Consider the following 25,783-nt stretch of genomic DNA (forward strand, 5'->3'; position numbering starts at 1 on the left):
ACGATAAACTCTGAAGAAGAACCACATGACACACACAACATACATGTCAAGTACATACACAATACACATGTCAAATCATGTCACTTTCAACTTCTGTCTTTTAACTTCCGGCTCTCCACCTCAGACATTTCCACATTCATCAAAAATCTCCGTCCTCAAATCCCATCCTGGTCCTCAATCCACGGATAACGCTGCACTAACTGGGAGCGCCTTGCAGCATTTGGCTCCATAGCTCAGTGGTTAGAGTACTGGTCTTGTAAACCAGGAGTCGCGAGTTCAATTCTCGCTGGAGCCTATGAGCAAGGTTTAGCTAATAGAAGCTGTCGGAAAAGGGAATAGAGTCTGGGAGATGAAATGGGGAGCTTTGATGAGTGGAGGCGCAGATCGAGTGCAATTCTGGAAAGCGAACAGCTATTTCCTTCTTCGTCAAAAAATAGAAAAAGCAGCGCATATTTGAAGAGCTGAAAAAGTTAAGTGTCGATATTCAGCATAGAATACATGCGTTTGTACAAGGAATGCATAAAGCTGGCATGTAGGTGTAGGCAATGATTGGAAGGAAAATTGCATTTTGGTGTTTATTGACGGCAGACTGGAGTCCAAGTATAATGAGGTGTTGCTGAAGTTGCACAGGGTTTTGTTGAGACCACATGTTGAATATTCTGTGCAGATATGATATTCACATTTAATAAAAGATGTGTTTGCATTTGAAACGGTGCAGATAAGGTTCAGCAGATGATCCCTGGGATGAGGGAGTTGTCGTATGATGAGAGGCTGAGTAAATTTGGCTGAAAGTCTCTGGAGTTTGGAAGAATGAGAGGCGATTTCGTTAAACCTACACAAGACTGATTGGGTTTGACAGGGTGGAGGCTGAGAGATTTCTTCTGCTGCTCGGGAAATCTAACCCACGGCAGTACAGTCTCAGGAAAATGGGCTGATCATTTCGGCCTCAGAAAAGGCGAAATTACTTCACTGAAATGGTTGTGAATCTTTGAAATTCTCTATGCCAGACAGTTATGGAAGCTCCATCATCGAATACATTTAACGTTGGGATAGACAGGTTTCTGGCCTCTCCGGGAATTCAGGGACAGGGAGAGCTGGTGAAAAACAGAGTTGTACCCAAAGATCAGCCATGACGGTATTGAATTTCGGGAACACGCTCGATGGACCGAGTGGTCTACTCCTGCTCCTATTTATTGTGTTCATGTGTATGATCAAGCTAGTAATTCATGTTAAAATAAAAACAGAAAGTTCTGGAAGTTCTCAGCAGGTCTTGGAGCAAATGTGAAGCGGACAGAGAGTTAAGGTTCTGAGTCTAATATGGCTCTTTTTAAACTAGCAACTCAGTGTGAGTTACAACAATTAGCACAATATCGAGACAGGGAATTGAATTGAATCCAGGCAGTGAAAGCCCTGAATTTAAACTCCTGTATTATTTCTGCAGTAAACTTGTTCTGGAAACTTACCTGCCAATTGAAAGTGTGGAGGTTTGAGAGCACCCCGAGCCAAATTGACTCCCGCTATTCCTGTTTCTGCTTATATTCCCGACACAGATTTACTTTGTGCCCTTCTGTAACAGTGAAATATTGTCCAAACTTTGCCAGTCTTGCTGTTATTCAGTAAATTACCATACTGTTATGACACAGAGGCTCATCCCCTTTATCTCACATCGTAATCTGGAAAAACTATTTGTGAAACTGCTAACTGTTTTTAATTAACGTTCAGAGGCTTATTAATGATAAAAATGCCTGTCACTCACTTTGACTGAATAATTAACAAGCTATTTTATTCAAATAACCAAGAACTTTAAGTAAACAAGTAAAACATGTTAATTAAGGTACGGTTCGACTGAAATGCAGTTCAAATAATACTAGGAACATTCATTACCAAAACTGTAATAACAGAATTTCAGTCACTCTCAAAGAAATTATACAAACGGCCTCGATGGGATTCAGAAGATTTTGGAGTTCTTCAGTAATTGTGCGGTGTCTGTAAGGTCTTTCTAACTCCGCATCCTTCTGTTAGATAGTTTTCTTGAGCGAATTTTAATCTGTCAGGGGTGGAGAACTGCTGTAGAGGCAAATGTTTTTTTGACTGGCTGCCCTGGCCTCTGGAGATGGTCACCCAAGATATTATCGAGCGATGACTGTTCCTCTGCCCTTTTTTTACCTGATGTGGAGATGCCGACGTTGGACTGGGGTAAACACACTGAGAGTTTTAACAACACCAGGTTAAAGTCCAACAGGTTTATTTGGTTGCAATTGCCATTAGCTTTCAGAGCGCTGCCCCTTCGACAGATGGAGTGGATATCTGCTCGCAAACAAGGCACACAGAGACAGAAAATCAAGTTACAGAATACTGATTAGAATGCCAATCCTTACAGCCAACCAGGTCTTAAAGATACAGACAATATGAGTGGAGGGAGCATTAGGCACAGGTTAACGAAATGTGTATTGTCTCCAGACAGGAGAGCCAGTGAGATTCTGCAAGTCGAGGAGGCAAGCTGTGGGGGTTAACGAAAGTATGACATGAATCCAATATCCCGGTTGAGGCCGTCCTCATGTATGCGGAATTTGGCTATCCATTTCTGCTCAGCAACTCTGCGCTGTCGTGTGTCGTGAAGGCCGCCTTGGAGAACGCTTACTCGGAGATCAGAGGCTGAATGCCCATGACCGCTGAAGTACTCCCCCACAGGGAGAGAACAGTCATGCCTGGTGATGGTCGAGCAGTGTTCATTCATTCGTTGTCGTAGCGTCTGCATGGTTTCCCCAATGTACCATGCCTCGGGACATCCTTTCCTGCAGCATATCAGGTAGACAACGTTGGCCGAGTTGCAAGAGTAGGTACCGTGTACCTGATAGATGGTGTTCTCACGTGAGATGATGGCATCCGTGTCGATGATCCGGCACGTCTTGCAGAGGTTGCTGTGGCAGGGTTGTGTGGTGTCATGGTCACTGTTCTCCTGAAGGCTGGGTAGTTTGCTGCGGACAATAGTCTGTTTGAGGTTGTGCGGTTGTTTGAAGGCAAGAAGTGGGGGTGTGGGGATGGCCTTGGCGAGATGTTCGTCTTCATCAATGACATGTTGAAGGCTCCGGAGGAGATGCCGTAGCTTCTCCGCTCCGGGGAAGTACTGGACGACGAAGGGTACTCTGTCCACCGTGTCCCATGTTTGTCTTCTGAGGAGGTCGGTGCGGTTTTTCGCTGTGGCGCGTCGGAACTGTTGATCGATGAGTCGAGCGCCACATCCTGTTCTTATGAGGGCACCTTTCAGCGTCTGGAGGTGTCTGTTGCGATCCTCCTCATCAGAGCAGATCCTGTGTGTACAGAGGGCTTGTCCGTATGGGATGGCGGCACGGTAGCACAGTGGTTAGCACTGCTGCTTCACAGCTCCAGCGACTTGGGTTCGATTCCCGGCTTGGGTCACTGTCTGTGTGGAGTTTGCACATTCTCCTCGCGTCTGCGTGGGTTTCCTCCGGGTGCTCCGGTTTCCTCCCACAGTCCAAAGATGTGCGGGTTATGTCGATTGGCCATGCTAAAAATTGCCCTTAGTGTCCTGAGATGCATAGGTTAGAGGGATTAGTGGGTAAATATGTAGGGATATGGGGGTAGGGCCTGGGTGGGATTGTGGTCGGTGCAGACTCGATGGGCCGAATGGCCTCTTTCTGTACTGTAGGGTTTCTTTCTATGATTAACGTGTTCAGGGTGGAAGCTGGAGAAGTGGAGCATCGTGAGGTTATCCGTGGGCTTGCGGTACAGTGAGGTGCTGAGGTGAGCGTCCTTAATGGAGATGCGTGTGTCCAAGAATGCAACCAATTCCGGAGAGTAGTCCATGGTGAGTCTGATGGTGGGATGGAACTTGTTGATGTCATCATATAGTTGTTTCAGTGATTGGTCACCACGAGTCCAAAGGAAGAAAATGTCATCGATGTATCTAGTGTATAGCATCGATTGAAGGCACTGTGCGGTGAAGTCGTCTTGGTCGAACCTGTGCATGAAGAGGTTGGCATATTGAGGTGCGAATTTGGCCCCCACGGCTGTTCGGTGTGTCTGGATGAAGAACTTGTTGTTGAAGGTGAAGACATTGTGGTCCAGGATGAAGCGGATGAGTTGTAAAATTGCATCTGGAAACTGGCAGTTTTCGGCGTTGAGTACTGAGGCCGTTGCAGCAATGCCATCATCGTGGGGGATGCTGGTGTAGAGTGCCGAGACATCCATTGTGACGAGGAGTGCTCCTGGTTCAACTGCTCCATGTGTGTTGAGGTTCTGTAGGAAGACGGTCGTGTCGCGACAAAAGCTGGGGGTTCTTTGTACCATGGGTTTCAGGATGCCCTCGACATAGCCTGAGAGGTTCTCGCACAGGGTCCCATTGCCCGATACGATGGGACGGCCGGGTGTTTTCGCCTTGTGTATCTTTGGGAGGCAGTAGTGATCTCCAACGCGGGGAGTACGTGGGATGAGAGCACGGAGGGTGCTCTGAAGGCCCGGATCAAAGGATTTGATCGGAGTGCTGAGTTGACGGGTGTGTTCTTTAGTCGGATCTGTGGGTAACTGTCTGTAGTGTTCCTCGTTGTTCAGTTGTCGGTACACCTCTTTGCAGTAATCCGTTCTGTTCAGTATAACGATGGCCTCTGAGTGCGGAATTGTCTCCTCAACTCAGTCCTAAATGGTTGACACACCATCCGGATAATGTGAGCCCAGTTCAAAGCATTCCAGACTCCAGAAAGAGGCGGGGGAGGAGTGGGGGTGGGGGCTGGAGGGGGTGTTGCGGGGTTGGGGGGGTGGGGAGAGCGGCGGTGGAAACAATCTCTCAGCATGTACACTGTCAAACAGTCTCGCCTTTCCAGACTTTTCAATGGGATCACTTTTCATTATTCCATACCCCAGGGAGAACATGGTAACAGCAATGAATCTCTCCTCCAAGGGCAACTGCCTCATCACAACAATCAATCCAGTGAATCTTGGTTACACAAACAGCGCGAGAATAGAGGGAAATAAGAGAAAAGTATGGAAAGTTGATAGAGGCACAAAGAGAGACTGAGACAGTGAAAGAGACTGACGTCGATACACAGAAACAAAGAGACAGATATAGACAGTGAGTGGGGGAGTCAGCCACATCTAATGCATGAATAACAATGTAGACAAAGCCAGCGGCCGGAGCCCACAAGCATTGGGTCCTCTGAATCGTTGACGAGGGACAAAGAGAATGTTCAAAAGCATAGTCAACTTTTGAAAAAATCTCGAATTGCTTGAGAGGCAGTTTCCCAAACCGAACCGTGAGTAAACTCATCCTGCCCTGTCCACGGCAAAGAAATGAGCAAGACTTCGCCATTGCGAACAACAACGGGGCTTGTCTGCGATTTGAACCCAGGGCCTTTCGCAAACTGGCAAATCACAACACCCAAAGCAAGAATCATACCCGTACACCAACGAGCCACTGCTGCAAGGGGCGCTCAAATACAGATATTATATTGCCATACAAATATGATCTGACAACTGCAGTGGAAGTTGGAAGCGCTGGAAAAACTCAGGAAGCCAGGCAGCATGTGCACACAGGGAAAGGAATCTCCTCTTACACCTGCATAACTTTTCTTTTCAACGGGTAAAGGTTGGAAATGTAGGAGGTTTTAAACAAGTAAAATCCAGGAGCTAGAAAGCATAACAACAGGAAACAGCTCTGATAAGGAACAATTCAGGAGAGATAAATGAACAAGTACTGTGTAGTCCATGGCCTGAGAGTGAGGAAAGCAGAGTATCACAGAATGTCTGCACCGCAGCATGAGACCATTCACAAGATCTTTGAAGCAGTCGCGTGTCCTGTGGATAATAGGGAGCCGGTGGGTGTACTGTACAGTGATTACACAGGAGCTGCAGTGATGAGGTTGGTGGATTTTGGAAATTGAGAGGAACACATGAGCAGCTTGTGTGACTATTTCACCTCATTGCCGCTTTTATACGGCAGCGAAAAGTAATCGTTGTTGCCACTGAATGAAGAACTAACTTATGTTCAACCTGAACAGAACACTTTGAAAGAGAGACTTGCCTCTGGTGGAAATAGATCTGAGATGGAAATAATGAAATATAAAATGAAGTAAATTAGATTAAACATCCAACGTATTAGAAATATTGGGACGTTCAACCTATTAGAAATATTGGGTTTACAGTAAGTGACGTGAACTGATGCTGTGATCGCAGATATAGAACTGGGACCACCATCACACCGAGTGAATCCGCTGTCTGTTTAAATGTTGATCAAAGAAAACTTTTAATCATCTTGCACAATGGAACATACGGGAACTCAGTCAAGAAGCACCCTCCACTCACAAATAACAGAAAAGGTCAATTTCATCTCGCAACTTTCAGCCTTTTGCCACCTTCTGTATATTTACCAAGAAGATTTATAAAGTAAGTGAATAGAGTTTGTGATGGTTAAAAAAAAAAGCGTTCACACCCTTAGCGTACGTAAGCACAGTGACGCACACAGAGGAGCAAACATAAGTATGGACCACGCGAGACAGAGGACTAACGAGCGACAAAACGGGAGCTTAGCATAAAGGGAATATAGCTTAGGGATAGAGCATTTGACTGCAGGTCACGACGTTTCTGCATTCAAATCGAATGCCTGCTTCCGCGCTTAATTGATTTTTTTTCAATTAAAACTGCCCTTCATTGACTGGAAAGTGCTTTGTGACGTCCGCTGGTCGGGATAGGTTCTATACAAATGCAGATATTTCATGATCTTCATTCCAAGTCCTCTGTTACTGAGCCCAGTCAGTGGGAACAGTCTGTCCCTCCCTGCTGTTTCAAACGGCCCTTTTCCATGTTAGGAGAAGGGATTAACCATTACACCACAACAACACTGTGGGGTAAAATAATAAAATATACATGTTTAGATTTGTAAACGATGTCATCATTTGGTCTTTCTGTGTCAGGTTTGGTGAAAATTGAATTGGCGTCTAACTTGCAGCCAACACGCTGTCACCCTGATTTAGGATGCCTTGTAAGTTCCAGTTGCGTCAGTCTCTGTGGCGCAATTGGTTAGCGCGTTCGGCTGTTAACCGAAAGGTTGATGGTTCGAGACCATCCAGGGACGGGGCTTTCAGTTTTTTTTCCTCTCCATCTGCTTTCATTGTCTCTCGGTTTTTGAGTGTCACTGAGTCCTTGGGCAACATTTAAAAAAAACTTATCGTGTGTTTCTGCCTCTACTGTTAGCCGACGTTAGTTTATTGAACATTTATCTCTGACATATTATGTGTAACAATTTATATATTTCAAAAATTATTAAACTCAATAACTGAACTCGAAACTTTAACCCATGTTTGATCTTGGGTTTCCATTTTCCTGCCCATTCCTCTTCTTTCTCAGATAGATCAGGAATCTGTCTGTCCCAACCTGAAATGTGTTCAATGAGGGAAATACACAGCAAGTCGGCAAAGATCAGTGGAATGAGGACTGAGTTAAACTTTCACCAGAATGCTGCTTTTATAATTGAAAAGTCCTGAGATTGAGAGCAGTGAGTTCACATTTGAGGCGTTTCAGTTCTTTGAGAGACGAATGCCTGCCGTGTTTTACAAGGTAAGTTTTCACAGGATCAGTAATGATGAGGTTGGTGGGTTTTGGAAATTGAAAGTTACACGTGAACAGCTTGTGGGACTATTTCATTTATCATTGCCGTCTTGCCGTTTTATGTTCTGATAAAACCTGTATTTATAATACAAGCATGAGATGGTGGAAATTCTCAGCAGGTTTGGCAGAATCTGTGCACACGCATCAAATTTTAAACACTTCCATGTGTCACCTGTGTTCCTGAAGTATACTGATCCTTGGGTTCAAAAAAAGTTGATAAAAACTTTTCAAAGCAGCTGCCCCATCTCTAAGCGTTATTACATATCAAGGAATCACATTATCTCACAGCCATGTGGCATTTACACTCCCCCAAAGCTTGAATAATATTCTGCAACTGCATTCATGGAGAAAGAGATAAAATTCGGGACAAATGTTATTTTCTGAATCTTATGTTAGATCAATGACTCTGCCACATGGCTGAAGTTTGCAACCGAATTATATTTCAACAAAACAAGGATTTAAATTGCAATCAGACTGCACGGTTTGATATTCTCGGCCGGTCACATTGGTCGTGAGCAGAGTTTCTGGATTGTAGGAGTTAACATGTTCATTTCATATACGATGAGTTCCCCGATTTAAAATAAGGTCGAAACATTATCGAAATTAATATTTTTTTGAATTTTCCCCGATTCTTGATCGCTGTTGAATATGAACTGGATTGGAGCAGACAAAATGTAAATTTGTTCTTCACCATTTATTGAAAAAAAATACCCTCAGCAAAGTCGCTGCTGGCATACTGTTGCTTTTCTGCTTCCACTGTCACACTCACGATGCAGCTGATGCAGGCTGATGGATTAGCCATGGCAAATGAGTGATGTTCCGGTTCGACAGTGGCAAAAGTGCCTCAGTAAGGTACTCTGGGCGTACATTTTCTGGTTAATGTTTCAGCCATTCATGACTGAGATATGGAGATATTTCTTCACTCCAAGGCTTGTGAATCTTTGGAATTCTTTGACTTGTTATTGTCACATGTATTAGCATACAATAAAAAGTATTGTTTCTTGCGCGCTGGACAGACAAAGCATACCGTTCATAGAGAAGGAAACGAGAGAGTGCAGTTTGTAGTGTTACAGTCATAGCCGGGATGCTAGAAATTGAATTGAAGCATTGTGAGAGAGTTTAAAAGAGTTAGAATGAAGTTTTAGAAGCATAGAACGAGAGTAAAAGATAGAGTTAGAAGGTATGCTGGGCACAGCTTCCAAGAGTTCGCCTCGCTCGGACGCCATCTTGCATCAATTCTGTAGCGGCACAGAGGTCTGTGAATCTTCAGTTGATGAAGACTTTGAAGGTTGAGGTGGAGAGTTGTTGGAATCTAAGTGAATGAAGGGCTGTTGGTATAAGCTGGGAAATTGGGATTGAGGCTGTGGATCTGCCTTGATTCAGTCATGGAGGAGGCTCAATGGTTCATGTGACCCAATTCTACTCCATTGATGCTGTTCATTGGCAATACCAGATACGGCATCAATAGGTTCTGCTGGTACCATTGATGAGCTCAGGGCAGTAATGATGTGGAGTTTCCGGCGCTGGACTGGGGTAGGCACAGTAAATAATCTCACAGCACCAGGTTAAAGTCCAACAGGTTTATTTGGTAGCACAAGCTTTCGGAGCACGCCCCTTCATCACGTGAGTCACCTGATTCGGACAGTGCTCCGAAAGTTCGTGCTACCAAATAAACCTGTTGGACTTTAACCTGGTGCTGTGAGAGAACTGACTGGGCAGTGATAGTAGTTGAAGCGTGTGATCGAATCTCATCACCGCTATATGTCCAGTTCCTTAACTTTATGAAATACCTTTGTTATCACACAAATTCCAATGGAACGCAAATGTAAATTATTGTTTGCAATTGATAGGTTTGTGGAACCAGTTTCCTTGAATCATTGCATCGCAATGTCTCTGTGGTGCAGTGGTTGTCACATTCGCCTTACACACGAAAGATCCCTGGTTTGATCGCGGCAGAAATACTTTCATCATAAACAGAAAAGGTTGGAAGGTCTAAAGAGACATGACAGCATCTGTGGAGAGAGGAAAGAGCCAAACTTTCAAGTCTGGATGACCCTTCGTCAGAGCTCCGGACTCGAAACGATGGCTCTATTCTCTCTCGACAGCTGCTGTCAGACCTGCTAAGATTTTCCAGCATTTTTCTATTTTTGTTTCAGGTTCCATCATCCGCAGTATTTTGCCTGCACAAAAAAAAACAAAAGCTTTTAATTTCAGAGGGATTCGACTACTGGAATTATTTGCGCGTTTGTCACTAAACATGAACTGACCGACTGAGTATTCCCCGTATTTTCTGATTGTAAAGTCAGGAATCACTCAGCGAAAGGGGAAAAAAAAGGATTTTTGTGATAGGGCACAAAGCAGGATGGATTACATGACACCATGAATGGTGGAAAAGACAACATCGAGGAAGTGATGGTGGAGCCTGGGTGGTCTAGTGGTTCAGAGTCAATGTTTCCATAGCTATGGCCCGGAATTGATGATAAACTGTTAACTAAACAGAGCGCTTTGCTCAGCACGGACTGAATTTCTGGAGATGAAAGTATCTGAACATAAAGGAAGAAGGCATAATTTGCTTCAGTTGGTCATAAGATGTTAGAATGACTGTGTGACAATGTCAGTAGCGAAAGTGACTTGAAATGAAGCGGTGGAGACAGAGATGGTTATCAAAGAATTTCAAATCTCTAATATTAGCTTTCCTGGCATGCCGTGGTCAGGTTTCATCGCCATGTTCCACGTTGGAGTACCAGGCAAGTAGCGAATAACTTCTTATTTAACTCTTCATTAAACGAAAGCACGCCTCACAGTGTCTGTTAAGGGAGAAACAAGATCAATCTTCAGCTGTATGAATTGTATTAGAGCCGGAAAAATCAGAGATGTAACAGTAACAAACTCTGAAGAAGAATGACACGGCAGACATTTATCACAAAAACAACTGACACAGATGTCAAATTCTTCCTCTTTCAAGTCTCATCGATTGACTCCTTGTTCTCCACCTCGGATATTTCCACATCCATCAAATATCACCCACCTGAAAATTCAATCTCTTCTTCGCTCCACTGATGATGATACACCAACTCCACGCTGGGCGCAGGAATTGGCTCCATAGCTCAGTGGTTGCATCAGTTGGACAGTTTAAAGTTTATTCATTAGTGCCACAATTAAGCTTACTTTAACACCGCAATGAAGTTTCTGTGACAATTACGTCATCGGCAGAACCGCCACCTTCTCGGGTAAATTGACAGCTAATTTAGCATGGCCAATGTACCTAACCAGCACATCTTTCACTCTGTGGGAATAAGAAGGGGCACCCGCAGGAAACCCACGCAACACGGGGAAAGCATGCAGACTCTGCACAGACAGTAACCAATGCCGGGAATTGAAACCGGGCCCCTGGCGCTGTGAGGCATCAGTGCCACCATGTTGCCCAGAAAGATCTTATCTTGTTCATAAACGGAGAAAGAGCAGACAATGTTTGTAAAGGTGACCTAGTTCTTTTTTAATTGATTAGAAATGGGTGTCGCTGCCGGCCAGCATTTATTGCCCATTCTTGTTGCCCTGGGACAGTTAGGATCAAACACTTTGCTGCAGCTCTGGAGTCAGTGTAGGCCAGGCCGGATAAGGGACGGCAGGTTTCCTTCCGTAAAGCACATTACCGAACTCACTGTTTGTTTTTCCGACAATCGACAATGGTTTCATGGTCATCAGTAGATTCTTAATTCCAGATAGTTTTTATTGAAAAACAATTCTACAACGTGCCGTGGCAGGATTCAAAAGCGGGGCCCCATAAAATTGGATGAGTTTCTGGATAAATAATTTCGCGATAATATCACCAGGCCATCGTCTTTCCTAATATAAGCGTTTGTCTTGAGAGATTTGGGTGTGTTTGTACAAGGAACGCAGGAAGATAGCATGGTGGTGCAGCAAACAATAGGAAGGGAATAGCATTTTGGTCTTTATTGCCAACAGATTGCTGTATAAGAATAAAAACACCAATTTACATTTATACAGGGTTTTGTTGGGAGCAAGTGTGAAATATTCGGTGCAGTTCTGATATCGACAATGCTTTTTATTTTCGAAAAAGGCTACCCTTCCATCGGAGACGGTCCACTGGGTAGGTTCCTGTGATGAAAGAGTTCTCCTGGGATGAGAGGCTGTGTAAATTGGGCTGAAATTCCCTGGAGTTTAGAAGACTGAGAGACAATTTTATTGAACCTACAGAATACTGAGAGATTGTTTCCCAGTCTCAGATGAGGACACATCGGAGAACTGACACACAAACACATCCAGCCAAGACTCTAATTCTTAACTTTAATTGCATATTTGAAATGAATATATATTATACCATGTGATATGGATGATATGAATATTCATTAAATAAATAATGTTGACAACACCTGACAACAGTCGAGCGGCAACACTTGAGAAATATTTTTATTGTTGCCTCTGTTCACAAGCCGGAACTGCGCGACAATGAATGCTTATGGGGAAAATAAAAGTACAACGACCGCCTCTGGATGGTACTGAGCCACCAAACATTTGCTTAAAGTCGAACGCAATAACGAATTCCGCAATTAAGACGAAGACACACTATATTAGGGTGTCAGCAAGTGCTGTTATATATCCAACCCCAATTTTCTTTTTTAAAAACATAGTCGAGAACTACAACATGACCACATCGTTTACAATACTATGCAAACCCCTTTGACTACTTTACCCCCCACAGCGTTGCAGCGATTTAGGGGTTTCCCGCTTCTCCCAACATTGGAAAGGGCCGTTTGAGAGAGCAGAAAGGGACAAACTGTTTCTATTGACGATTGTCAGTAACCAAAAATTGGGACTGAAGGTAATTTATGAAAGACCGAATTGTATTTATGCGACGCCTTTCCCGGTTGGTGGACGTCACAATGCGCTTTGCAGCCAAAGAAAGACCGTCACAATTGAAACTAAGACAAAGACAAGGAAGGGGGCACTCGGATTTGAGCCGAGGGCCGTTTGATCTGCAGTCAAATGCTCTACCACTGAGCTACACCCCCTCAGCTGTGAACTGATGCTCGGGATCCAGCATAGTCTTATTAAGTGGTGGAGGGGGTTCCAGTGGTCAGACTGCATCACGCTTTGTCTCAGAGTTACTGGTTTCTGAGTGAAGTCGGAGAGCTCAGCGTTTAAGTTAGCGAGATGTTTTCTTGTGATTTGGCTGAGATTTGGATCCAGGACTAGGAGATGTTTGTGTCAATCTAACCAATAAAATCAACCCCATTTGTCATGCAGATTTGAACTTGTATCCCCATCTCTCTTGGCAGCGCTTTGCAGCCTATCACTGTCCTTCACAATCTGTGTTTGTTCTTGAACTGTTGCCCATGTGACATTTCCAATTCGGACACAAATATCGATCTAACTCCACTGCTTCTGACAGAGCTGTTTTCGATCAGGAAACAACTCAGGTCTCTTACATGGATTATCAAAAACTTTAAATCTTAGCATATTGAAGCCGATCAATGACCCTGAAAGCGCCAAATCCGAAGCACTGGACCACGAGGATTTCATTCTCCTGGTTCTCCCATAGACTGAATACAGGAATTCCACAGTGCCAATTATTCACAGTCGCATTCTCCTTCCAGTTTTGTACACGTTGTTCAGCTTTGAAAGTATTCATCTTTTCACATTAGCTTCCAGTGTGATGAAAGCAGATCAGTGATGAGCTGACGTTTTTCAACAGATTTACCACAATAAGGTTTATAACAAACATTACTCTTTGAATGTGGTGAGATACAGTGAAATTTAATGCAGTAGAAGGTAACTCACTCATTCTGATAGTTGGTACCAGCAATTGCAATGTAAATATGATGTCGAGATACCGGCGTTGGACTGGGGTGGGCACAATAAGAAGTCTCACAGCATCATGTTAAAGTCCAACACGTTCATTTGCTTCGATAATAAAATCAATTTGCTTTATTTGATCAGCGCCCCGAAAGCTCCTGAATCCAAATAGACCTGGTGTTGTAAGACTTCCTAATGTAAATATGAATTGTTGTGGGTAATGGACAGGATTGTGGAATGGGGCAGATTTTTCCTTCTTCCTGTTCAACCTGCCACAAGTATCTCTCCCGTTTTCGACCAGGAAGCAACATCCACTCTCCTTAATTCATGTGTTGCACGAGAGCAATGAATCATCATTCCCGACCCGCGAATCGAACCCAAACCGTGGCAGTGAAAGCAGCGAATTCTAGCGACGAAACCAACACGGAAATTGAAGTGACCTGAGCATTATTGAGCAATTGTGGGCGTGTGTGTGCGTGTGTGATTTGGGAGAAAGGTCACGTGCTCTCAGGTAATCCCTGATGAATGAAGCCACCGACCTCGTTATCGCTGAGCGTTTTGTGTTCTTGAGCAATCGGCCTCTGGGGCTGATGCAATGAGGCCAGGAGAGTAACCCACTGCACCGTCTGCAATGTGATTGCGGTCCGATTTGCTGAAAGCTGTTAATTTTATAAAAATAATCTTTTTGCGAATTGTAAATGAAATGCCCTTCAGTACCCGGTAAGAATTCGCACACCAGGTTGAAGTGCAACAGGTTTGTTTGAAATCACGAGCTTTCGGAGCACAGCTCCTTCATCACTCATGCTGAGGATTCACCACATTTTTCTGTCTTTGAATGAAAGCAATAGATATCGCGTCAATTCCCCGGTATCCTGAGTGTACGACACTGATTTCCACAGTACACTGCTTTAAATGTTTGTTTTCAATGTGAAATTAAGTAGTTTGATTCCATGTGAAGCATTTAAACTTACACTCTTCCGGGAAGATGGTGACATAGTGGTAAAATCAGTGGAGTAGGAATCCTGTGACCCAGGCTCACAGGTCACGATCCCAAAGCAGTCTAGAACTGAAACGGAATTGAAAGCTAGTCTCCGTAATGAAGCTTTGTTTTCTGATTGTCATGAAAACACATCTTGCAGAAGGAAATCTGCCATCCTTCTCCTTTCTGGCCTCCATGGGACTCCAGAGGAAAGGCAATGTGATTGACTCTTAACTGCCCTCTGAAATGGCCCAGCAAAATACTAAGTTCAGAGGGAAATAGGGGTGGACAACAAACGCTGGCATTGACAACGAAATATATATTGCATTAGCAGCATTTTAAGAAATGATTAATTCTCATTTTGTTTCATTTCATGTCAAACAGGGTGACATATTCTGGTGTCTTATTATTTAAGACCTCAACCTTTCAACTGTTCAAACAGGTAAGATTCAGTCAGAGAAAAGTGAACCACTGTGATCCAAAACTAGGTTTTGTACTTGCTGCGAATCCCACCTCAAATTAGAAAATGTTGGAAGCACTCATCGGCTTCAACAGCTTCTGTGGAGAAGGAAAGAGAGTGAATGATTCAGGTTGCTGACCTTTGACCCTAACTGGAAAAATTAAGTCAAGGAAAATAGAGAGGGAGAGGAGGAAAGAACAAACGGTCTTTTGATAGGATGGAAGGCTGGAGTGATTGAATTACAATGGAGATTATTATTGTTCCCACTGACACAATCTCGCAGATCTGGGTTTAAATCTCATAATAAATGAGAATAAAACCTCTCGCTGAGTTCAGCGCTCAACTCCCCGCCTTCCAGTGAACTGGAGGCAGTTTTCAGTTACAAACCCACAACTCTGAGATAAACAACGCAGAAAGGAGAAAGACTCAGTTTGAGCGGTGACACTTCTGGAGGAACGGAGATCTGGAATCACTCAGGAATGAGACAAAGTTTAAAAATCGACGTCGCCCAACGTGGGGCTCGAACCCACGACCCTGAGATTAAGAGTCTCATGCTCTACCGACTGAGCTAGCCGGGCACACGTACTCAAATGCTTTCCATAACCTAAAATGCACGGAGACAAATACGGTTTTTCCATCTGGTGTCTCAGCTTGTTCTGATTTCAAAGTTTGCAATGAATCCACCGACAGAATCCCCAAAGTTCCTATCCATTCATCTCAATCATTAATTACATTATTCACATCTTCCAATTCTTAGCTTCACCTCTCCCAAATATTCCAAACTCCTCTTACGTCATTCACCTTATTTTTCTTTGTTCTTAATAATTTAGCCAGGGGTGGAGGGAACTCAACATTTACACTGTCAAACTGTTTCCCAGTTTCCGACTTTTCAACAAGATCACCTCTGATTATTCTAAACTCCAGAGCGAACAGACTCATCCCACTGATTCTCTGCTCCCAGGAGAAACCCATAAATCAATCCAGTGAACCTCGGTTACACACAGACAGCTAAATAATGGACAGAGCAAGGAGCAAAAGATGTCAACGTAATAAAAACATCGTCAGTGAGTCTGAGGGAGTTATATAGAGACAATGAGAAACAGAGATAGCGAGTGTGGTACACATCCACAATCCAAGAATGAATAACAATAATCACACAGCTTGCTGTCTCAACCAACAAACATGGGGTCCTCTAAACTGGTGAACAGAGATCAAGTGAATGGCCACAAGCATATTAACCTTTTAATGTCTTGATTTTCTTGTGTGAGTGTTGTGTTGATAGATTGCCTGCTATCTGTGCTCAGGTTCTCAAACCAAATCCCACGTAAACCAATCCCAACGTTTGCACTGAAAATACATTTATAAAACCTATGACTTGTCCAATATGAAACAACAGCTGATTGAGGGATCGAGTCCGGCATGTGAACCCGAGATCGCTCACACGTTTGTAGATGTTTACTCCCCAGGCCCGAGTCATACCTCTCGTCCAATGAGCCACTGCTGCGGATGTGGTTCAATGAAAATATTTCCATTGACTTCCAAAGCTGCTCAGACTTCTGCAGTGAAAGGTGAAAATGCTGGAAAAACTCAGAAAGCCAGACAGCTTGTGTGCACAGGAAAACAAATCTTATATTTTAGCTCCATAACCTTTCATTGGGAACAACTGGGAATTTTTAGAAATGTAGGAAGTTTTAAACAAGTGTTATCCAGCAGCATAAACAAGAGGGTTTGAGGCCTCTTGCCGGGTGTAAATCAGGAGAGATTAAATGAGGGAAACAAAGTAATTTAAAGTAATAAAACCACAGAATGGGGCCATTCCTCAGTCCCTTACAGGACTCAGTTGTGTTGTGGATGAAGGGGAGCCTGTGAGTGTAATGTACGTAGATTACATTGGAGCCACGGTGATGAGTTGGTGGGTTTGAAAAATTGAAATTTACACTTAGGAACATAGAATTAGGAGCAGAAGTGGGCAAATTCAGCGCTTCGAGCCTGAACCATCATGCAATCAGTTCATGACTGATCTCTCCCTGTTCTCAAATCCACCTCCCTACCTGTTCCAATATCCCCTCATCCCTTTAATTATCAGGAATATATCTGTCTCTTTCTTGAAATCATTTAATGATTCAGACTCAACCGTGCTATACGGCAATGCATCCCACAAATTCACGACCCTCAGTGAGAAGCAGTTCCTCCTCATCTCAGTTTTAAATCTACCACCTCTCAACCTATACATTTGACATGGTGTTCCCGATTGCGCATAAGAAAAAAGATTTCACTTTCTTCAATCCTATTTAGAATTTTATACACCACGATCACTTCAGCATCTTGTGGGACTATTTGACCTCACTGTCGATTTCATGTCCCAGCAAACACAATCAGTGTTGTCATTAGCTGAAGCAGTCACTTATGTTCCATCCAAACTGGACACATGAAGGGATATGTGGTAAGTCATTTTGAAAAACACAGTTCACCCGTGGCCCTGGGAGTCCAGTGGGTTGTATTCAGTACTCCCCATTGTTGTTTGTTTTCAATTCCCGCTTAGAGAACGATTATTTATAGCTGTCAGCAAACTATTGAAAAATAACGTGATTTACTATCTGATCGAAAGTAGATCTACTAATATGAGCCGAGTGAGTTTTGCAAGTCTACATCACAGCTGGAAACGTCACATGTGCAACAGGTCAAGAACAAACACAGTAGCAGAAAGATAGTAATAGGCTGCAAAGCGCTGACAATTGAGATGGTGATGTAAGGTAACATCTGGATGGTAAAAAGGTCAGATTTTGGCGTTCACACTGAATTATTCAACTTTTCCCTCACTCTGCAACGAAAATATTTGGAAAAGGTTCTCTCTCGTTTCAAACAGTCGGAAGTGGAATTAATAACTGTAAGTGGAATGTCTGTTGTATGTTGTCACTGATTGAATGTATCACTGGGATGGAAACAGAAGGTTCCATATTGCAACAGAGACTTGCTTGTGGTGAATGTAGTCTGGCCTGGCGCGAAAAATAAAGCAACACATGCAGTGTGTGTAAAGCAAGTTGTAAAACAGGCTACAAGCAGCTGGTCTGGTGGTCAGAGTTTGACACTTTCACTGCTGTTTCGATTGGTGGTCAGGTAATGGAGATTTGTTGCTCTCATCCAAGCCGTAAAAACAAATGTCAGTTATTGCCTGGTGGGACATATAAAACACAATCTCGCCTCGTGTCCTGAAGTGAAGACTGAGCAAATTCAACAGGAGGTTTTTTTCCTGTCATTTCTGGCAGGATATTGGGAACCAGACAAGGCTAAGGGCAGTTTAAATGGTGCTGGTCCTTCACTGCAGCTCATTCTGTTTCTGACTGGATGTGATTCCTGCTTGTTACACAGTTCAGGATAAATTGATTCAGTAAAGGAGCAGGCTCAAGCCAACTGATGGACTGTCGCAGCTCCAGTGCTGCTAATTTCAATAACGATACCAGTAAAGGACACAACTGCTGACATGGTAACGTAGCCGAGTAATCTAAGCCAGTGGCTGAAGGTCCAGTCTTTACGGAGTTGTTGTGTTCGACTGCAGCCACTGCCAGAATGGGTTTGAGTTTAGGTCCCTGCAGTTAAAGTCCAGCATTTCAGATTGAATGCAAGAGTTTGTGCCGTGTCGTTTTTGGCATGAAGAAAGAGGAGCGACAGAGCAATGTGAACAGATGTTGAGGTAAAGGAACGAGTGTGGAAGGACTGGAGCAAATTATCGTGGATTCTGGAATCGGAAACAAAAAGAGAAAATGCTGGAAAATCTCACCAGGTCTGGCAGCATCTGTAAGGAGTGAAGAAAGCTGACATTTCGAGACCAGATGACCCTTTGTCAAAGCTGGGAGGAGTGGAACTGCTCCGATGGAGAATATAAACGGGAACACCGGTTGAATGGCTGTCTGTCGAAATAAACAGCAGGATTGCAAACATTGAGACTGCAGTCCCGGCCCAGGGGATGGATTGGGATTTTCTAACTGAGGTTCAAATCCTATCATGTGCGCTTCCCGTCATTCCTCATTGTGACTTTTTTTTAATTGAAAGTTATTGGAAATGAAGCAATGGGTGCAGAGATGATCAACTCACTCCATATTTGTCACATCAGCGTCACTGAGGGTCTAGTGATCAGCGTCGGCGCCGTGACGCGGTTTCGATTCCCAGTCTCGGAGTGAATAAATTTTTGTTCATTTCTTCATTCAATAAAAACAGCGTCCGTGAAGGGAACAACAAGCTAAATCTTCCAGCTGGATGAACTTGTATCAGAGCTGGAAAAATCAGAGATGTAACATTAACGATAAACTCTGAAGAAGAACCACATGTCACACACAACATACATGTCAAGTACATACACAATACACATGTCAAATCATGTCACTTTCAACTTCTGTCTTTTAACTTCCGGCACTCCACCTCAGACATTTCCACATTCATCAAAAATCTCCGTCCTCAAACCCTATCGTGGTTCTCAATCCACGGATAATGCTGCACTTAGTGGCAGCTCCTTGCAGCATTTGGCTCCATAGCTCAGTGTTTAGAGCACTGGTCTTGTAAACCAGGGGTCGCGAGTTCAATTCTCGCTGGAGCCTACGGGCAAAGTTTAGCTGATAGAAGCTGTAGGAAAGGGGAAGAGAGTCTAATAGTCAAACAAGAGATAAGTCGAGGTTCAGATCGGGTGTGATTTTGGAAAGCGAAAAGATATGTCCTTCTTCGTAAAAAAATCGAAAGAGCAGGACATATTTGAAGAGCTAAAATAGGTTAGTGTCGATATTGAGAATAGAATAGATGCATTTGTACAAGGAATGCATAAAGCTGGCATGTAGGTGCAGGCAATGATTGGAAGGAAACTTGCTTTTTAGTCTTTATTGACGGCAGACTGGAGTCCAAGTATAACGAGGTGTTGCTGCAGTTGTACAGGGTTTTGTTGAGACCACATGTTGAATATTCTGTGCAGATATGATATTCACATTTAATAAAGGGTTTATTTGCATTGGAAACGGTGCAGATAAGGTTCAGCAGATGATCCCTGGGATGAGGGAGTTGTCGTATGATGAGAGGCTGAGTAAATTGGGCTGAAAGTCTCTGGAGTTTGGAGGAATGAGAGGCGATTTCATTAAATCTACACAAGTCTGATTGGGTTTGACAGGGTGGAGGCTGAGAGATTTCTTCTGCTTGTCGGGAAATCTAACCCACGGCAGTACAGTCTCAGGAAAATGGGCTGATCATTTCGGCCTAAGATAAGGCGAAATTACTTCACTGAAATAAGACCATAAGACCATAAGACATAGGAGCGGAAGTAAGGCCATTCGGCCCATCGAGTCCACTCCACCATTCAATCATGGTTGATTTCAACTCCATTTACCCGCTCTCTCCCCATAGCCCTTAATTCCTCGAGAAATCAAGAATTTATCAATTTCTGTCTTGAAGACGCTCAACTTCTCGGCCTCCACAGCCCTCTGTGGCAATGAATTCCACAGACCCACCACTCTCTGGCTGAAGAAATTTCTCCTCATCTCTGTTCTAAAGTGACTCCCTTTTATTCTAAGGCTGTGCCCCCGCGTCCTAGTCTCCCCTGTTAATGGAAACAACTTCCCTACGTCCATCCTATCTAAGCCGTTCATTATCTTGTAAGTTTCTATCAGATCTCCCCTCAACCTCCTAAACTCCAATGAATATAATCCCACCATCCTCAGACGTTCATCGTATGTCAGGCCTACCATTCCTGGGATCATCCGTGTGAATCTCCGCTGGACCCGCTCCAGTGCCAGTATGTCCTTCCTGAGGTGTGGGGCCCAAAATTGCTCACAGTACTCCAAATGCGGCCTAACCAGTGCTTTATAAAGCCTCAGAAGTACATCTTTGAAATCTTTGAAATTCCCTATGCCAGACAGTTATGGAAGCTCCATCATCGAATACATTTAAGGTTGGGATAGACAGGTTTCTGGCCTCTCGGGGAATTCAGGGATATGGGGAGCTGGTGAAAAACTGAGTTGTACCCCAAGATCAGCCATAACAAGCTATTTTATTCAAATAACCAAGAACTTTAAGGAAACAAGTAAAACATGTTAATTAAGGTACTGCCCTTCATTGACTGGAAAGTGCTTTGTGACGTCCGCTGGTCGGGATAGGTTCTATATAAATGCAAATATTTCATGATCTTCAATCCTCGTCCTCTGTTACTGAGCCCAGTCAGTGGGAACAGTCTGTCCCTCCCTGCTCTATCAAACGGCCGTTTTCCATGTTAGAAGGGATGAACCATTACACCACAACAACACTGTGGGGTAAAATAATAAAATATACATGTTTAGATTTGTAAACGATGCCATCATTTGGTCTTTCTGTGTCAGGTTTGGTGAAAATTGAATTGGCGTCTAACTTGCAGCCAACACGCTGTCACCCTGATTTAGGATGCCATGTAAGCTTCAGTTGCGTCAGTCTCTGTGGCGCAATTGGTTAGCGCGTTCGGCTGTTAACCGAAAAGTTGATGGTTCGAGACCATCCAGGGACGGGGCTTTCACTTTTTTTTCCTCTCCATCTGCTTTCATTGTCTCTCGGTTTTTGAGTGTCACTGGGCAACACTAAAAAAAAACTTATCGTGTGTTTCTGCCTCTACTGTTAGCCGACGTTAGTCTATTGAACATTTATCTCTGACATCTTATTTGTAACAATTTATATATTTCAAATATTATTAAACTCAATAACTGAACTCGAAACTTTAACCCATGTTTGATCTTGGGTTTCCATTTTCCTGCCCATTCCTCTTCTTTCTCAGATTTCTCAGGAATCTGTCTGTCCCAACCTGAAATGTGTTCAATAAGGAAAATACACAGCAAGTCGGCAAAGATCAGTGGAATGAGGACTGAGTTAAACTTTCACCAGAATGCTGTTTTTATAATTGCAAAGTCCTGAGATTGAGAGCAGATAGTTCACATGGAAAAGGGCTGTTTGATAGAGCAGATAGGGACACACTGTTTCCACTGACGAGGGTCAGTAACCAAAGGATTGGGATTGAAGATAATTAATGAAAGACCGACTTGTATTTATGTCGCGCCTTTCCCGGTTGCTGGACGTCACAACGCGCTGTGCAGCCAATGGAAGACAGTTGCAATTGAAAAAAAAGTATCAGCGAGACAAGGAAGGGAGCATGCGGATTGGAACCGAGGACCTCTTGATCTGCAGTCAAATGCGCTACCGCTGAGCTACACCCCCTCAGTCGCAAGCTGGTTCACGGGAGCCAACATATTCTTATTAAGTGTGGAGGGGGATCGAGTGGTCAGACTGCATCCCGCTTTGTCTCAGAGTTACTGGTTTCTGAGTGAAGTCGGAAAGCTTAGTGTTTAAGTTAGCGAGATGTTTTCTTGTGATTTGGCTGAGATTTGGATCCAGGTCGAGGAGATATTTGTGTCAACCTAATCGATAAAATTTACCCCATTGTCACACAGATTTGTATCCCCATCTCTATTGGCAGCGCTTTGCAGCCTATCACGGCCTTTCACTATCTGTGTTTATTCTTAAACTGTTGCCCATGTGACATTTCCAATTCAAACACAGAATTATAGATCTAACTGCACTGCTTCTGACAGAGCTGTTTTCGATCAGGAAGCAATTCAGGTTTGTTGAACGGATTATGAAAAACTTTAAATCTTAGCATATCGAAGCCGATCTATGACTCTGAAAGCGCCGAATCCTAAGCACTGGACCACCAGAATTTCATCTTCCTGATTCTCCCAGAAACTGAGTACAGGAATATGCACAGTGCCAATTATTCACGGTTGCACTCACCTTCCAATCTTGTGCACGTTGTTCAGCTTTGAAACTGTTCATATTTTCACATTCGCTTCCAGTGTGATGAAAGCGCAGCTGTGATAAGCTGAACCTTTTCAACAGATTAACTACAATAAGGTTTATAACAAACATTACTCTTTGAATGTGGTGAGCTACAGTGAAATTTAATGCAGCAGAAGGTAGCTCACTCATTTTGACAGGAGGTGCCAGCAATTGCAATGTAAATATGATGTCGAGATACGGGTGTTGGACTGGGATGGGCAGAATAAGAAGACTCACAGCATCATGTTAAAGTCCAACTGGTTCAATTGCTCCGATAATAAAATAAATTTGCTTTATTTTATCAGCGCCCCGAAAGCTCTTGATTCCAAATCGATCCGGTGTTGTGAGACTTCTTCATGGAAATATTAATTGTTGTGGGTAATTGACAGGATTGTGGATTGGGGCAGATTTTTCCTCCCTGCTGTTCAACCTGCCACAAGTATCGCTCCCGTTTTAAATCAGGAAGCAATACCCACTCTCCTTAATTCATGTGTTGCACGAGAGCAATGAATCATCATTCCCTAACCGGGAATCGAACCCAGACCATGGCATTGAAGGCGGCGAATTCTAACGACTCGACCAACAAGGAAATTGAGGTGTCCTGAGTATTATTGAGCAAGTGTGCGTGCGTGTGCATGTGTGTGTGGGTGTGTGGGTGGGTGCGTGCGGGTGGGCGGGCAGGTGGGTGGGTGCGTGCGTGCGTGTGTGGTTTAGGAGAAAGGTCTTGTGCTCTCGGGTAACCGCTGATGAATGAAGCCGTCGACCTCTTTATCGCTGAGCTTTTTGTGTTCTTGAGCAATCGTCCTCTGGAGCTGATGCAATGAGGCCAGGAGAGTAACCCACTGCACCGTCTGCAATGTGATTGCGGTGCGATTTGCTGAAAGCTGTTAATTTTATAAAAATCATCTTTTTGCGAATTGTAAATCAAATGCCCTTCAGGGCCCGGTAAGAATTCTCTCCAGCTAAAAGTGCAGCTGGTTTATTTGGAATCTCTAGCTTTCGGAGCGCAGCTCCTTCATCACTCACACTGAGGATTCACCACATTTTTCTGTCTTTCAATGAACGCAATCGATATCTCATCAATTCCCCGGTATCCTGAGTCTCTGACAATGATTTCCACAGTACACTGCTTTAAATCTTTGTTTTCAATGTGAAATTAAGCGGTTTGTTCCATGTGAAGGATTTACACTTATACCCTTCGGGGATGATGGTGAAGTAGTGGTAAAATCAGTGGAGTATGAATCCCGTGGCTCAGGCGCACAGGTCCCGATCCCACCACAATCTAGAACTGAAACGGAAGTGAAAGCTAGTCTCAGTAATGAAGCTTGTTTTCTGATTGTCATGAAAACTCATCTGGACCTTTTGCAGAAGGAAATCTGCCATCCTTCCGCTTTCTGGCCTCCATTGGACTCCAAACTCAAGTCAATGTGATTGACTCTTAACTGCCCTCTGAAATGGCCCAACAAAATACGCAGTTCAGTGGGAAATAGGGATGGACAACAAATGCTGGCATTGACAATGAAATATATATTGCATTAGCAGCATTTTATGAAAGGATTAATTCTCATTTTGTTTCATTTCATTTCAAATAGGGTGACATATTCTGGTGTCTCATTATTTAAAACCGCAGCCCTTTAACTGTTCAAACAGGTAAGGTTCAGTCAGAGAAAAGTGATCCACTGTCATCCCCAGCAAGGTATTGTAGTTGCTGCAAATCCCACCTCAAAACTGAAAATGTTAGAAGCACTCATCGGCTTCAACAGCTTCTGTGGAGAGGGAAAGAGAGTGAATGATTCAGGTTGCTGACCTTTGACCCTAACTGGAAGAAATGTGTCATTTAATGGTTTACAAACACGTACAGAATCAAGGAAAATAGAGAGGGAGAGGAGGAAAGGACAAACGGTCTTTTGATCGGATGGAAGGCTGGAGTGATTGAATTACAATGGAGCTGATTATTGTTCCCACTGACACAATCTCGCAGATCTGGGTTTGAATCTCATAATAAATGAGAACAAAACCTCTCGCTGAGTTCAGCGCTGAACTCCCGCCTTCCAGTGAACTGCAGGCAGTTTTCAGTCACAAACCCACAACTCTGAGATAAACAACGCAGAAAGGAGAAAGACTCAGTTTGAGCGGTGACACTTCTGGAGGAACGGAGATCTGGAATTCACCCAAGAATGGGGCAAAGTTTAAAACGATGCCACCCAACGTGAGGCTCGAACCCACGGTCCTGTGATTAAGAGTCGTATACTCTACCGACTGAGCTCGCCAGGCACATGGATCAGGCTCGTTTCCATAACCTAAAATGCATGGAGACAAATATTGTTTTTCCAACTGATGTCTATACTTGCTCTGATTTCAAAGTTTACAATGAATCGACCTACAGAATCCCCAAGTTTCCTATCCCTTCCTCTCAATCATCAATTACATCATTCACATCTTCCAATGCTCAGCTTCACCTCTCCCAAACATTCCAAACTCCTCTTACACAATTCACCTTTTTATTGTTCATAATAAACGAGCCAGGGGTGGGGGGAACAGCCTCTCAGCATGTACACTGTCAAACTGTTTCCTACTTTCAGACTTTTCAATAAGATCACCTCTGATTATTCTAAACTCCAGAGCGAACAGACTCACCCCACTGAATCTCTCCTCCCAGGAGAAACGCAGAAATCAATTCAGTGAACCTCGGATGCACAGAGACAGCGAATGAATGAAGACAGCAAGGATCAAAATCGGTCAACGTAATAAAAACACAGTCAGAGACACTAACAGATTCTGAGGGAGATATATAGAGACAATGAAAAACAGAAATAGCGAGTGAGGTACACATCCACAACCCATGAATGAATAACAATATACACACAGCCAGCTGCCTGAACCGACAAACATGGGGTCCTCTAAACTGGTGACCAGAGATCAAGTGAGTGGCCACAAGCATATTCACCTTTTAATGTCTTGATTTTCTTGTGTGAGTGTTGTGTTGATAGATTGCCTGCACTGTGTGCCCAGGTTCTCATACCAAATCCCACGAAAACCAATCCCACCGTTTGCACTGCAAATACATTTACAAAACC

At 43.7% G+C, this 25,783-nt stretch overlaps 1 protein-coding gene and 6 non-coding genes across 7 annotated transcripts in view; 5 read left to right on the forward strand and 2 right to left on the reverse strand.

Moving 5' to 3' along the window:
* The window catches only part of LOC144483376 (uncharacterized), a 490,005-nt gene that overhangs the window by 357,813 nt on the left and 106,409 nt on the right, over positions 1 to 25,783 (forward strand). The window lies entirely within an intron of this gene.
* Positions 223 to 295, forward strand: trnat-ugu (transfer RNA threonine (anticodon UGU)). The gene has a single exon. It is a non-coding gene; the product is annotated as a tRNA-Thr (tRNA).
* trnan-guu (transfer RNA asparagine (anticodon GUU)) lies at positions 7,014 to 7,087 on the forward strand. Its single transcript has one exon. It is a non-coding gene; the product is annotated as a tRNA-Asn (tRNA).
* On the reverse strand, positions 12,582 to 12,653 carry trnac-gca (transfer RNA cysteine (anticodon GCA)). The gene has a single exon. It is a non-coding gene; the product is annotated as a tRNA-Cys (tRNA).
* On the reverse strand, positions 15,382 to 15,454 carry trnak-cuu (transfer RNA lysine (anticodon CUU)). Its single transcript has one exon. It is a non-coding gene; the product is annotated as a tRNA-Lys (tRNA).
* On the forward strand, positions 19,396 to 19,468 carry trnat-ugu (transfer RNA threonine (anticodon UGU)). The gene has a single exon. It is a non-coding gene; the product is annotated as a tRNA-Thr (tRNA).
* trnan-guu (transfer RNA asparagine (anticodon GUU)) lies at positions 21,314 to 21,387 on the forward strand. Its single transcript has one exon. It is a non-coding gene; the product is annotated as a tRNA-Asn (tRNA).

This window comes from Mustelus asterias, unplaced genomic scaffold (genome assembly GCF_964213995.1).
Source record: "Mustelus asterias unplaced genomic scaffold, sMusAst1.hap1.1 HAP1_SCAFFOLD_63, whole genome shotgun sequence".
Classification (NCBI taxonomy): domain Eukaryota; kingdom Metazoa; phylum Chordata; class Chondrichthyes; order Carcharhiniformes; family Triakidae; genus Mustelus; species Mustelus asterias.